The sequence below is a fragment of the Microcebus murinus genome, chromosome 1, assembly GCF_040939455.1.
Source record: "Microcebus murinus isolate Inina chromosome 1, M.murinus_Inina_mat1.0, whole genome shotgun sequence".
NCBI lineage: Eukaryota > Metazoa > Chordata > Mammalia > Primates > Cheirogaleidae > Microcebus > Microcebus murinus.
The window spans coordinates 121236917-121252666 of NC_134104.1; the positions used below are offsets into that span (position 1 = coordinate 121236917).

General features: G+C 44.2%; 1 pseudogene; it reads left to right on the forward strand.

Moving 5' to 3' along the window:
- The first annotated feature begins 3681 nt into the window (after window positions 1–3681).
- On the forward strand, window positions 3682–4558 carry LOC105884050 (large ribosomal subunit protein eL6 pseudogene; annotated as a pseudogene).
- Window positions 4559–15750: the final 11192 nt, after the last annotated feature.

Genomic DNA, 15750 nt, shown 5'->3' on the forward strand with positions numbered 1-15750 from the left:
AAATATATCAAAGTCAAATAATTGGTGAGGTTTAAAGTCAAGAAGTAAAGATTTAGGTAAGCTAGAATCAAGGCTACTCCATGCAGGAGGAAATGGGCATTTTCGATGTGACCCAGAGGGCAGAACAAAGATTGAGAAGGGAATATTGTAGGCAAATTACCCCAATAAATAAAAAGCAATAAAATTATAATAATTAAGTCTTCCTATATCGTTCAGGACTCAAAAACCAAACACAAACTGGCTTAAGCCAAATGGGGAGTTTATTTGTTCACCTAACATAAAAGTCCAAAGGAAGAGTTCAGGCACTTCATCCTTGCATCCTTGCACACTTTTTCTCTAAGTTGGCTTCACCTTCAGGCATATTCTCCTTCAGTGGTGGCAAGATGGTCACTAACAGCACCAGGCTTAGATTCTATAGTTTAATAACCAGGGGATGAATGTGTCTCCTTCCTAAAGCTCCAACAAAACTCCCAGGACTGACTCTCATTGGACAGCGTGGGTAACATGCCCATTCCTGAACCAATCATATGGCCGTGGTACGAAGCGTCCTGATTTACCGTGTTTGCATTTGCCAGGTCCACCACTAAAGCTGGGAGAGATGGAGTCAGCCCCGCCCAAACCATAAGGACTGAGACTGGAGGAGGGGAGATTCTCCAAAGAAAACATAGCCTGGGTGCTCATTCCAGAATAGAAGTTTGTCAGTAAAACCAATAGATTTCCACAAACTAACTGTAAATTAAAGAGGTTCCCTCAGGAGGGAAAAAGGAACCCAAGCAGAGGCTAAATGGCCACCATCACCTCTGCCCAGTAGGGAACAGAGGATGGGAATCAAATCTTAAATCATCCTTTTTCTTCTAGGGACAATGATTCTCTGTGGTCTTTATTCTTGCTCTCAGGCATTTGCTTCTGCCTTAAAATACCTTTCCTCATAAAGAAGACTCCAGATTCATATTGCATAGACTTTTTCAGGCCCTAATTGGAAACAGACTTATTTTCTTAAATCAGCCTTATGGCTAGATGTACACACACTCTGTGTTGCTGGCCTCTGCCTTGTGTCGTTGCCTTCATGAAAGACACTGTCTCCCAGGAGGTGGGGCAATGGGGCTCCAGCACCACAGCAGAATCTCTTCTGCATCTCTCTTCAGTAAGATGTTTATTCACAGCCTGGTGTTTTGTTTTGCAAGAAATGAAGATCACTCAAGCTAAGTAAAAGAATGGAGTATATGTGTGTGTTCATGCGTGTGTGTGTGCATGTGCACATGCATCTGTGTGTGTGAGTGCACACGTGTGTGGGATGGATGGAGCAAGGTGTCACTGTGAGGCTATGGCAGTGCCATATGGGACAGAAGTGATTTACAGCCTCCAGGGAGCTAGAAACTGACTGATCTGGAGTCAGTATGGCCCTGGGACTTCCCCAGTAGGAGTTCCCACAGCCCTTTCCACTGCTCTGCCACTATCCACCTGCCTCGGCCATCAGCTGTGTGTTTGAATCTTCATAACCAGTACCACTGACCTGCCTTTCCCTGTCCCATTCCCACATCCAGGAAGAGGAACCCCATTGGGCCAGCTCCTGTTTTGCCCCAGATAGTAGACCAGCCCTGGTCTAAACCTTCACCCCTTTTGTAAATATCTGCTGTCAGGTCAGGATGCATGAGACATGGCACAGACTTGGCAGCTCAGGCCACCTGTCATTAAGTCTGTGCCCAGCACCTTTGGAAAGTGGTGCTCACCTACCTAGCAACTGGAATTTGTCATGTGCATCCTTCCCCTTGCATTTGAGTATTTCAGAGAAGATTCAGGTGCCCTACCTAGCATTCTCCCTGTAAGTAACCAGCCAACTGAAAGGGTGTAAGGTGATCAGGGCAACACAGAGTTACTCTCTTTTCAAATGTCAAGGATGGAGGAGGCTGGGGGTTGCCTGGGGGCAGGGCTGCTGTGCATGACTCTGAAGATAGTGCTGGGAGAGGGGCTCAGATTAAGGAAAAGGATTTAATGGATTTACATCAAAGCACAGGTGTCCACTGGCCCCCTGGCCCAGTGAAAGGGGAGGTGCATGTCTGTGTGTTCGTGCTTTACCCAGTGAGGGTCTGGATGGACTGCAGACTAGACAGACCCTAGGAAGCACAAACTATGCATGACAAGAAGGGCATATGAACTGCCACATGTCCCTCACACAGAGACCTACCCCTTCCTCAACCTTTATGTGCTTTTCCTTACAGGACGTCCAAGGGACTCACTGGGAAAGGGGCCATATGAGAGAGCTAAGGTATCAGGAAGAGCCAGACCACAAAGCAATTCAGTCCACTGTTCCTTGCTGAGAATAAGACTGAAAACATCTGACAATATGAGTGTCTGAGGGCTCACCAGCCCTAACCTAAAGATGCAGTTTCCATGAAAATATATAGCCAGAAGGGCTGGAGGGAATTCTAAGGGATACGCTGTTTCCAGGCACTGCAAGAGAATCGGACACAGTAATTAATGGAATCTTATAAAACAAATTCAAATTGATCAGTCAGTAAATGAGAGTATTGCCACCCAGACTGAAACCGATTTAAAGGAACATAAATTGAGTAAATAATAAATGTGCAAGGAGACAGGAGTTGGGGGAAAGTATCTGGTGTAGCATTATTGGAGCTGATGTTATTTATTATAGGGGATTAATAGTGATAAAAAAAAAAGTCTTTGAAAGAACCTACAATGAAAAACTTAGATCTATAAGTAAGATCTGGTTGTAGGAGCTTAATTGAAAATATTAAATAGGGGACAGCAATTTAATTAAATACGAAGATGATGATAAATCGGTGAGGTTGTAGCTGGTCATGGGAAGAGAGATCTTGAACAAAGGGCTCTGATGTGATCAGAGGGCTGGAAAACACAGACGTTTTTGTAAAGGGGAAATTTGAAGAGCCTCAGTTATAATCTTCCTTCAACCCTTCCCCAGAGGGCTCCCGTTGGACACCAGTACCAGGAGCCCTTTAAGTGGCCAAGGAGGCTTTTTCTTTATTTTTATATATATTTTTTATTTCAATAAATTTAAGGTGTACAAGTGGTTTTTTTCTTACATGGATGAATTGTATAGTGGCAAAATCTAGGTTTTGAGTGTATCCATCACCCAAATAGTCTACACTGTGCCCAACAAGTAATTTTTCATCCCTCACCTTGTATCCCCATAGCTTGGCTCCCACTATGCAGTGTTTGATTTTCCATTCCCGAGTTTGTTCACTTAGGATAATCAAGGCCACCTTTAAAGAAAGACCCAGCCCAGCATTGCTCCCAGAATCTTAGGAGATTGCCCTGACATCACGACGTACAGTGCACCGTGAGATCCCAGGTCTGTCTGCCTCCCACCCGACTCCAGAGAGAGAAAATTCCTTCCCTGGCTGCACAGCCTTTCTGGCATCAACCCCATTCCTGCATATGCAAATGTGTAGGCACTTCTCCATGTCTCCCATACACAACACAGGCTATCCTTGAAACCCCCAGACTGTAGACAGAAACCAAGAGGAGTACAATTCATTACAAGGCAATGTTGAGTAATAAGTGAGGAAATTCAGGATAAGGAGCTGCATTGTTGCTTAATCCTGGAGCAGCTGACCTGCAGCCCCTTGCCGGCCCAAACAGTGCTACCCAAGCACCCCTCCTTCATGTAGGCTCATACAAGAGAGGGTTGCACCTTTCCCATCTTGCAAGATGGCGGGTGAAAAAGTTGAGAAGAAGCCAGATATTAAAGAGAAGAAACATGAAGCCAAGAAGGCTGATGCCGGTGACAAAGTGGAAAAGGCTAACCTCCAGGCCAAAAAGGTTAAGAAGGGGAAGCCACACTGCAGCCGAAATCCTGTTCTCGTCAGAGGAATCGGCAGATATCCCCGATCTGCCATGCACTCTAGGAAGGCCACATACAAGAGGAAATACTCAGTGGCTAAATCCAAGGTTGAAAAGAAAAAGAAGGAGAAGGTCCTTGCCACTGTTACAAAACCAGTTGGTGGTGATGAGAATGGTGGCACTCGGGTGGTTAAACTTCGCAAAATGTCTGGATACTATCCAACCGAAGATGTACTTTGAAAGCTGTTGAAACACAGCAAAAACCCTTTAGCCAACACGTGAGAAGACTGCGAGCTAGCATCACTCCCGGGACCATCCTCATCATCCTCACTAGATGCCACAGAGGCAAGCGGGTGGTTTTCCTGAAGCAACTGGGCAGTGGCTTGTTACTTGTGACTGGACCTCTATCCCTCAATCGAGTCCCTTTGCGAAAGACACACCAGAAATTTGTCATTGCCACCTCCACAAAAATTGATATCAGCAACGTGAAAATGCCTAAGCATCTCACTGATGCTTCCTTCAAGGAGAAGAAGCTGCAGAAGCCCAGACCCCAGGAGGTGAGATCTTCGACAGAGAAAAGGAGAGATATGAGATTACAGAACAGTGCAAAGTGGACTAGAAAGCTGTGGAGTCCCAAATTTTACTAAAAATCAAGGCCATTCCTCAGCTCCAGGACTATCTGCGATCTCTGTTTGCCCTGATAAATGGAATTTATCCTCACTGATTGGTATTCTAAATTTTTGCAAAGAACCTAATTAAATAGCTGAAAGATTTAAAAAAAGAGAGAGGGTTGCAGCTGGATGCAGCTCTGTATAGAGGGGAGACAGACATTGCTGTCCTGACGATTGGACGAGGAGGTGTCCGTACAATTACAATCTGTAATTCCACACAGATTACAGGAACTATGAGCTCAGAGGAGCTGGTATGACTCTAACAGCAAGAGACAGAAAGCCCGTCAACAAGGGGTTAGAGGGCTTGTCCTCCTCAGCCGTGAAGACTTGCCCCAGCACCAGCAAGTCAGGAAGGAAGGCAGATGCCCTGCCTCCCCAGCTGGGTTTGGGGCATCCTCCTCTGTGCTCCCATGGCATTTACTGCGCGTGCTTTACCTGGGCACTTAGCCTGTTGTCTTATGGTCACCAGTTTACTGGCCTGTCTCCCCCATTGAGGTGGGTCTTATCATTTTGGTCTCCCCACTACTCAACACAGAACTGGGCACAGTGTCCTGTAGTTGACGGAATGAATGACTGGCCAGGGCATTGGCTTCTTTGGAGGAGAGCTAGTCTTCAGAGCTGAAGACTGTGGTGATTACAGCCACCTGAGGCCTTAGCCATCTAGCTGAGCAGTTGGACAGGGAGAGCTAAATACTGTCTCTGCTGCCCACATATGCTAGGCATAGATAGCGCTTGAGGGTGACAGAGAAGTATTGAGACACGTCCATGTTTCACTTTCTTCAGAATCAGCCTGACTTGGTCATTGCAGCATGCACCTGGACCCCAGTAATGTAGCCTCTTTCTGATCCCTGGGAGCAGGCCTGAGGTAGGGCCAGAGCCTGTGCTGTTGGCTGTGGGCAGAGGGAGGGAGCACATTCAAAAAGCATCAGTTGACAAGATGGGACATGAATTAGCATATGTTGAAGCTGAGTGATAGGCGCATAAGAGCCCATTGCATGCCTCTCTACTTTTATGTATGTTCGCATCTTCCATAATAACAATTTTTAATAGAATAAATTTTACATTTAAAACAGACATCATCCCCAAATGATTTTCCCCTGGGGTCTCGCTCTTTTCCACCCCCTCGAACACAGTAGTTCACAAACTGTGGTCTCCAGACCAGCAGTATTGGCATAACCTGGGAACTTGTCATGCAAATTCACAAGCCCACCCAGACCTACTGAATCAGAAACTCTGGGGTTAAAGGAACTGTGCTTAACAGACCCTCTGGGTGATGCTGGTGCATGCGCAAGTTTGGCATGCCAGGTTTATGTCTAGGCAGAAGACTGGAGAAGTATTCTCTGGAAAATTTCCCCAAGAAAAAACACTCTGTAATTTGAGTTCCCCCTAGAAAACACCAAGTCCCTGCCTGACCTCCCTACAGAAAAGTCCCCCAGTCACCAAACCATAAGCAGCCAATAAAAGCCACCAGCCAACGCCCGCCAGAGTGGTAAAATCTGAGACCAGATTGAACAGACACAAACTGAAGGAAGAAGAAAAAAGGAACCTGGAGAAAACAGAAAGCCCAGGGGGAGGAAAATTAAAAAAAAAAAAAAAAAAACACTGGAAGAGAAAATATTTTGCATACAAATAGAAGATAATGTTATTTTTGAAAAGAGGAGAGAATGAGTGTTTATGAAATTCATTAAAATAATTGAAAATTTAAAATTTAATAAAAAGAATAAAAGATTAAGTTAAGAATATTTCCCAGAAGGTAGAATTTTTTTTAAAAGATGGAAATTAAGGAGGATGGGTAAGAAAGAAAATAATTAACTCGGGAGTTCTAAAATCCAACACAGGAGTTTCAGAAAAATGGAACAGAGGAAAGACAAGGAGCAATTATCAAAGAAAGGATATAGGACATTTCCAAAGACTGAGAAGGAGAGTTTACAGACTGCACAATAGATGGATTTTAAAAAAACACCCTACTCTCACTGAAGCACATGATCATGAAGTTTTAGAACATGGGGCAAAAGTCTCCAGAAACAAACAAAAGTCACATATTAAGCAAATGATCAAGAATGAGAGTGGCGTCAGATCTCTCTAAGCAGGAACTTCTAACCATTAGTTAGAAGACAAGGGTGCAATGCCTTCAAAAGGAGGAGAAAAAATAGTAATCAAATGGGAACTCCATAAATAGTCAAATTATTAATTATTATCAGTTGTCAATAAAGACATTGTCAAACACTTGAGATCTCAATCATGCACCCTTTCTCAGGAAGCCACAGAAGGTCATGAGTCACCAACCAAACAAGGGGACAATCTAGGAATGAGGAAGAAGCAGAATCCGGGGCACAGGGAATTCCGGGGGTGACAGTAAAGAGAGGTCACAGGACAGCAGCCACAAGTATGCCGAGGCCTGGAGGGAAACCAGGGAGGACCAAGGAGTCCAGCACAGGTGTCCCCAGGAAAACGTGAAACTGACAGAGGAATGCCGGCCACGGTCATAAAGAAGAGATGTAAATTCAGTGATAGAGACGTGAAGTCAAAGCAAATAAAAAATCAGGCAATTATCCCCACTTCCCAACCCTCCCGGAACACAGTAAGCAATACATTGTTAGAGAAAGGAAATGTAATCATAGAACAATAGTCTGTATAGTTGTCAATTATATTTATAGTCATGCTATTGTAAACACTGAATATTTATTTAATCAAATCTGGTGAGATAAGTAGATTGAGAGAAGGGAGGAGTGGAGAGGGGTGTGTCTGTGTGTGTGTGTGTGTGTGTGTGTGTGTGTGTGTATAAAAGGTTTAAATCCTAATCTTCAAATAACAAGTCAACAGATAATATCTAAAACTGGAAGATTAAGAAACTGCAGTGTAACTGTGTAATTTAAAAATATAGAGTAAACAGAAGAAACAGGAGATGGGCTCTCCAGGGTATGGTACCTGGGATGGGAGGGAGTGAAGAGAGGATGACTGTTGTTCATCATAAGCCAAAATCAAATAATACTGTTTTCATTATTAAGCTATGTTTATGCTATTTTAGTAAAAATATTTTGGGGAAGATAGAAGTGATTTTCACTTGTTCCAAGACTTCCTACCAAAGCCTGGGCTTCTCACAGTTAGCCTGTGAACCTCTGGGTCAGAGTGGATGTGCTCTCATCAGAAACAGCACACAGCCTCACTTTGGTTGTTGCAGAACTCTTCATTTGGAAAAATGACACAATTGAAGCTTTTTAAAACTCCCAGGAAGGCCGGGCGCTGTGGCTCACGCCTGTAATCCTAGCTCTTGGGAGGCCGAGGCGGGCGGATTGCTCAAGGTCAGGAGTTCAAAACCAGCCTGAGCAAGAGCGAGACCCCGTCTCTACTATAAATAGAAAGAAATTAATTGGCCAACTGATATATATATAAAAAAATTAGCCGGGCATGGTGGCGCATGCCTGTAGTCCCAGCTACCCGGGAGGCTGAGGCAGAAGGATCACTCGAGCCCAGGAGATTGAGGTTGCTGTGAGCTAGGCTGACGCCACGGCACTCACTCTAGCCTGGGCAACAAAGCGAGACTCTGTCTCAAAAAAAAAAAAAAAAAAAAAAAAAAAAAAAAAAAAAAAAACTCCCAGGAAGACACCAACCAGCCATTTTCCTGGTTGGCCTCAAACCTCCAACATGGCCTTCCCAGGGCCCTGAGACCAACAGGCAGGACGCCCATTGCGCCGGGTCCCAGGGCTTGTGAGGCCAATCCCAGGACTTAGAAGCAGCTCTGAACTTCCCATCTTCCTTGGCAGATGCCGGGCTGCAGAATGTCTGCCCAGCTGAGGTTGTAAGCCAGCTGGAGACTGAAGCAAGGGTCCTACCTCAGCCCTCACCACACCCAATCTCCACAATAGTTTCAGCATTGTCCCTGCTTCTTATCAACCATCCTCACTCAGGGTCACAGGGAAGCCAGTGCAGTGGAGGGGAATGACATGGCATTTAGATGGAAAAGACCCTGTGTTCAAATCCATGCCCAATCCACCCAGCTGTGTAATCACAGATTATTCATTTCTCTGCCATTGACTGGTCACCATCACATTCTAATTATGCCGGGTACATTCTAAATATCTTGCCTTTCTTAATCAAGATGTTAAGTGACTCCACAAGCCCACAGGTCATAACTACTAACTCAGCTCTGTTGGCCCCAAAGCCTGGATCCTTTCCATCATTCCAGACTGTCTCTGTAAGTGGAGAGGGACATATCTTATTCCCAGAAGTGATGCAAAGTTTCAACAGAAGAATATTTATGAACAAGTACTGCACTACACAAAGGTTAATTTGTTAATTCAATAATTGTTTGTGCAAGACCTATGCTAGGTGCAGTCCCTGTCCTCAAAGAGGGCAAGTCCAGTGTAGGAGGAAGACTCCAGAACAAATAACTACCACTCCCTGACAAGTGTCTCTGACCCTCCTTCCCACTGAATTATTCCTGGGAGTCTTCAGATGTCTCCTGTGTGCTTGTGAATGTGTCTCATGACTGATTACATTGCAGTAGTCATTATTCTCCTCTTCCATTCCTTATTTCCCAAAATTATATTGATTATATATATATATATCCATCCATTGTGCTGGGAACTGGCTGGGCTCTTTCAGTCTGTGAACTCTCCTTCTCAGTCTTGGGAAATGTCCTGTATCCTTTCTTTGATAATTGCTCCTTCTCTTTCCTCTGTTGCCAACACCTTGATTCCAGACTTCTGACCTCCAGAATCATGGGAGAATCAATTTCTGTTGTTTTAAGCCACTAAATTTGTGTAATCTGTTAAGGCAACCCAAGGAAAATCACACACAAACTTAGAGGTAAACTTTGAGACTACCAATGCTCTGGGGTCCTGAAGTTGTCCAAATGGGGCTACAGCCTCTGGAGCCCAAGAGGACCAAAGCCACACGGCATTCTGTGCTAAAGGGAGAAAATGTTCCTCTTCCCCTGCCTCCTCTTCCATGGGAAGCTCTGCCACCTGGTGTCAAAATGTGGTTGCTCCTGCACCTAAAGTCTAACAAGGTCCCCATTGAAAAGTCTTGCTTCATCTGTAGCCTGCATCATCAGTGTCCGCAGGACACTGAGCTGGGGACAAATCCAAGTGGCAACCCCTATGAAGACAGTGGTTTTGTTGCTGAGCCTAACTCCTGCCTTATTCCCTCTTCCCAGGAGGCTCCATAATCTCTTGTAAAAATAATCTTCCCCCACCTCCGCTAGTCTTCCAGATGTGCTGACATGGTTGAGTGCTTATGGTCATCTGACCCTCCCCACACACAGACACAAGCATGGTGTCCCCCACCCCATCTTAAATCATCCCGCCTGGCCATTCTTCCATGGTCAACGTCCCACACTCTTAAATCTTACCATTTGGGGTCAGAAGGGGGCAGGAAGGCACATGCCTCCCCTGCACCCCCTCTTCCCACATTCAGGGAAATGCACTGAAGTTTCAAGCAATACAAATAGTTAATAATTGATGGCTATGTAATTGATGGCACAAAAACAGTACAGTGCGCACACACGCGGCACACAGTATAATGCGCAAAAAACACCACACAGTACAGTGTGCACAAAAACACCGCAAAGTACAGTGTGAACTCAAGTGTCGCACAGTACAGTGCTCACAAAATCACCGTACAGTATAGTGGGCACTATACTGATAAAACATGGCAGTCTGGGAACAAGATGTACAGTATGGGAGACACATGTCAGAACTGAGCTTGTGCTGTGACGGGGTGAAAGGTACAAACTTTCCAACCAGCTGGACACTGCAGAACAGAGAAAATAGGAGGGCCACTCCAAGCCTGGAGAGGCTTGACAGGGCCCTTCATGACCCACTCTGTCACACCAAGCCTGTAAATTACCAGACTTGCTCATTCCCTCAAGGACCCATCAAGTTAATGAAAAACTCCATCTTCTGTAACCCATACCCCTGGGACCCTGGTCTCTGCCAGGCAAAGCTTTATTGTTGTTGGAAATTCCTGACTAATCAGACAAATTAATCTCTGATAAAAGATTAATGCAAGGATGGCAAATGGACTTCATTTCTGCTGCCAACTGTGATTGATTGGTAGGGGCTGCCTGGAGTGCTCATTTGAGAAGGACCACAGCCAGGGCTCAGCTCAGTGAGCAAATGTGCCAGGATTGATTCACAATGTCTGCCCTGAGCCCTCCAGGGACAGCGGCTGGCCATGTAGGTGCTGCTTACTTGCCATTCTAGAAATAGCCGCTGCCCTACGTTAACCTCTGCCTCCCTCTTTGTGTACATATTTGAATTTTGACATAGCCCTTGGGAAAGGAAGTCTTATCACAGTCAGTGAAGGACCTTGAGCCCTTAAGGATAGATATGGATCAGGTAGACCCTACCAGCCCTCTTTCCATGCACTGGGAGGACTTGACCTCACAAGCAGCGTCTCAGGGGGCCCTCAAAAGTGCTACAACCCAAAGTCCCAAATCCAATGACTAGTGTCTATATAAGAGAAAGGAGAGAGACATTTGATGCACAGAGACATACACAAGAGAAAGCCTTGTGAAGACATAGGTAGAGACTGGAGCCACCAGAAGCCAGGAGAAAGGCATGGAACAGATTCTCCCTCAGAGCTTCCAGAAGGAACCAACCCTGCCAACACCTTGATTCCAGACTTCTAACCTCCAGAATCATGGGAGAATCAATTTCTGTTGTTTTAAGCCACCAAGTTTGTGTAACCTGTTAAGGCAACCCAAGGAAACTCACACACAAACTTAGAGGTAAACTTTGAGACTATCAACCACTAAGGGGAGAGTTAGCTAGGCTGGGACAATGGTGAGGCAGGAGAGGTGCCTAAGACAAGCTCTTAAAGATGCTGATTATTGGGGCCATACAGGCACCTCCCACCCTTGTCCCAGCCTAGAGCTAACAGTCCCCTGTCAGGACATTCTTTCTCCTCTTAGACTCTCACAGCTGGCAGACCCCTAAGTTTAAACTCGCCCATGTTGTAGGAGAAGAAACAGGGCTATATAGGTAAAATGACTTGCCCTAAGTAATAAAACCAATAAATTGAAGATCTGAAATTACCAACTGATTTTAGGCTTATAGATCTAGTAAGAACCTTAGAGATCAAACATCCCTACTCTTGCAGTTTCCAAGAAACGAATATCTTGGTTTCTTGGAAACCAAGAATATCTTGGTCTAAGTCAAGACCTTGTCAATATCTTGTCTAAGGCCTCCTACTACCATGTCAAGTTTTTCATGACATGGTGGAAAGAGATGGGTTAGGAACATTAGGGAACCTCTAATGAACCTGGTTAAACTTTCTACCACTTAGTTTTATCCTCTCCCTACTACCTCCTAAGTCCTGCTCCCATCCACCCTGTGGACCTTGAGTTAGTTCTCCTAACCCTGATCCTTTCTGAGTCGCGCTCCATATGTGAAATTGAGGGTTAGTGCTGCTGGCCTCTGGTTTTTCCAGTAAATATTCCTGGCTTGTGACCAGTGCTTTAGATTTTTCACTGAAGAAGTCACTTAATGCATAGCAAATTATATGGGGTCTTAAATCAAAAGACTACAGCTCAATCCAAATTCCCTCCTGTATCCTGAGCCTGTGCCACCAAAAGCCTCCAGGAAAATTACAGCCACACAAATGTGGCTAGTGTGAGCTGCCCATTGGCATTCAGACCCAGGTACAGGTGAGCAGGCACCACCTTCTTTGAGGACCCGGATCTTTGGAAAAAGGGTTGGAGTCTGGTCAGGTGTTCACCAAGGTGACAAGAAAGATAAACCTCAAACATAAACCCTGGCTGTATTGAGGCCCTGCACTTTTAGACCTCAAAGTGCATCTTCTATGGTTTGGATATAGTTTGTCCCCATCAAAACTTATGTTGAAATTTGATCCCCAATATGGCAGTGTTGGGAAGTGGGGCCTAGTGGAAAGTGTTTGAATCATAAAGGCAAATGGTTCATGAATGGTTTAGTCCCATTCTGGCAGTAGTAAGTGAATTCTTGCTCTTGTGAGACTGGATTAGTTCTCATAGGAATGGATTAGTTCCCGAGGGAGTGGGTTGTTATGAAGCCAGGATGCCCCTTAGGGTTTACTTCTTCTCATGTGCCCACCTTCCTTTTCACCTTCTCCAACACATTATGATATAGCATGAAAGCCCAATCCAGAAGCTAAGCACATGCCAGTGCCATGCCCCTTGAATTTTCCAGCCTGCATAACTATGAGCTAAATAAACCTCTTTTCTTTATAAATTGCCCAGCCTCAGATAGTCTATTATAGCAACACAAAACAGACTAAGACAGGATCCAAAAGGTTTGAGGGAGCCCCAGCCTCTGCCAGGTTATTTTTGATTTTGTTTGCTTTTCCACGGCTATAGATTTGCTTCCTAAAGCATTTCATATAAAGGCCTCCAAAAAGGAAGGCTACCCTGGGGATGTTGTCTGGCGCCCATGGTTCTTGGAAACTGGGTACAAGACTCAGGATGTTAAAGAAGAATCAAGCTGACTCTGCTATGTTTCTGTAGGTCTGGCTGTCTCTCTCCAAAGAGAGCTCAGAAACCCCTGCCAGGCCCCACCTCTTCAGCAAGCCATGGCCCTTCCATTCTGGGATCCACATACTATTTGCAGAAGTTTGCAGCCTGTGAGCAAGTCCCAGCTTGCCCAGCCAGTCCAAATAAAGCACCTAGGGACCATGATGGCAGATTGACACACAGGAATGGTACATCACCCAGTGTCTGGGAGCTGACTTCCTCTACAAATAGCAGGCTTGGGCAAGCCATGGCTCCAAAGGAGAAAGACTGCTGGTGACATCTCCCCATGGACAGATCTGGGGCTGAAACAATTCCTAATCATGACGACCTCTAGATTCAACTGGAATACATTTCTAAGATGGGCTTCCATCACATTGTCATTGTCTCTCTCTCTCTCTCTCTCTCTCTCTCTCTCTCTCTCTCTCTCTCTCTCTCTCTCTTTCGTGTAGATGTCTACTGGATGTCACGTATGGCCCTGGATGCTAGAGGCACAGATATGAACAAGGCCCAATCCCTTCTCAAGGAGCTCACAGACTGGAAAGGAAGATCATAAGTTTGCATGCACAGAAGCACAAAGCAATAGAAAATCCCAGGAGATAGGGCAACTAAGCTTGCTGCAGAGAACATAGTATTTGAAGTGGAATTTGAAGGATTAATAGATGTTCATTGGGTGGAAAATGAGGGAAAGGCATTACAAATTAAAACACTCTAAGAGATAAAAACATCCAGGCCTGAGAGAATATGCACTGTTTGAGAAAGTGTGAGCAACAATGTATTGTCAGAGTCAGCTGTAAGATAAGCATAGGTCATGAAGCTACACAGGTCAGTAAAGAGTGTGGAGAGCCCTGTAAGCTAAAACAGAATGATCCCAGAGGCCAATGGGAAAGTGCAATTTGAACAGGAGGGCAGCCTAACCAGATTTACTTAAGAGAGACTTATGCATGTGGTAGGATACAGAAGGTTTTAGCAGGCCAATGCTTCTGCTGCAATAACTAGAAACAAACGGATAAACTGGAAATAAATATATTTCTTGAAAAACATACGAGAGCTGTAAAAGCAATGAAATCTACATGAACTAAAATTCCAGAGAAGGAAAAGTATTTCTAGGGTGAGCTGATGGGTGTTGGCTCTTTCCTTCCTTCAGAACTCCTGCCAACTCATGGCACAGGGTGGTAATCAAGCTTGGCCCAGTCAGGGGACACTGACTGGGAAAGGAGAAGAAAGTAAAGCTCTTTAAGGACACAGGGGCTGGCTCAATAGATTGGACATGAGGGGAGCACTGCAGGCATAGCTGGCATTTCCCTGGGGCAGCACAGGAGGCTGAACTGAAAGAATGAAATCCCTCCTTCATCAGAGGGGCCTATGACAAACAGACACCAGTCTCTCTAAGAATATTGGCCAGATTTTGAATTCATACACATTGAAAAGATAAAGATCTAAACTCAAAACATCAATATTGTTAGCTGTGTTAACTTGGCTAAGTTGGAAGTACCTTTCCAGAGTTCCCTTTCCTGTTTGGTATCTGACTGTGGGTGCTCACAAGATTAATGTGAGTGAGATCTGGTAGGTGGATTGAGGTGCCATTTACTTTGCTGATCTACAGTAACTTCAGATCCACCACTAGACACAAACCTATAACCTTCCATGGAATTCTCCTGCCAGTTTCTGCAACTGCATAAAGTCTGATCCCTATAATACATTCCTTATAGTTCTCAGTAACCCTCACTGATACACGGGAGGTCAACAAACTTTTTATGTAAAGGATCAGATTGCAAATGTTTTAGGCTTTGTAGGCCAACAGGCAAAACTGAGGGTATTATAAAGGTACTTAAATAACAAAAGAGAAAACAAATTCCCACAAACTTTTTAGCTAAATTCAAAATATAATAATAATTGAATATAATTCTTTTGTAATACAGGTCTACTTATGAGAAAAACAGAATTCTTTTGCCAGGGTAACATTTTGCTTAATAGGGACTCAAAGTTATGTTTCCTACCAAAATAGATCACAAATGTTCATCAGTAAAATCATTTTTAGTTCATGGGCCATACAAAAATAGGCAGTGGGCTATATTTGTTCTGTAAGCCATAGTTTGCTGCTCGTCTAATACACCCTCCAACAGGGAACCACTTTCAGGGCTGATGAGATAGAGAACCACTGTGCTCTTTATCAAAACCTCAGGAAGATTTCACCCAGGAGACAAAGACAAACTAAAGATGTACTGAGTCTTACTAAAACTGCAACCCATCCCAAGCCCAGCTCAATCTCTGGTGGGACTGAGGGGATAGTCTTTTTGCCCTAACTACCTAAAAAAAAAAGAAAAAGAAAGAAAGAAAGAAAGAAAGAAAGAAAGAAAGAAAGAAAGAAAGAAAGAAAGAAAGAAAGAAAGAAAGAAAGAAAGAAAGAAAGAAAGGAATCCTTGCTGATTGAAGATACTACCTAAAGGCTCCAGAGTTTTGTTTACACAATGACCAACATACAATGAAAAATTACTAGATATGCAAAGAGTGAGGAAAATGTGATTGATAATAAAGAGAAAATAAAACAAATGACAAAAATAAGTTAGAAGAATTTAAAATAGATGTGATTGCTATGTTAAAGAATGTGAATACAGCTGAAGAGAGAGATAGTAAACCCAAAGAAAAGTTAATAGAAAATATCCAAAGTGAAGTACAGCAAAATTTATCTGAAGGATCATTCTGACAGCAAAGTACAGGATGGATTACAGGGGACAAAAACTAAAGTCAAAGTATCTTGAGGAGATG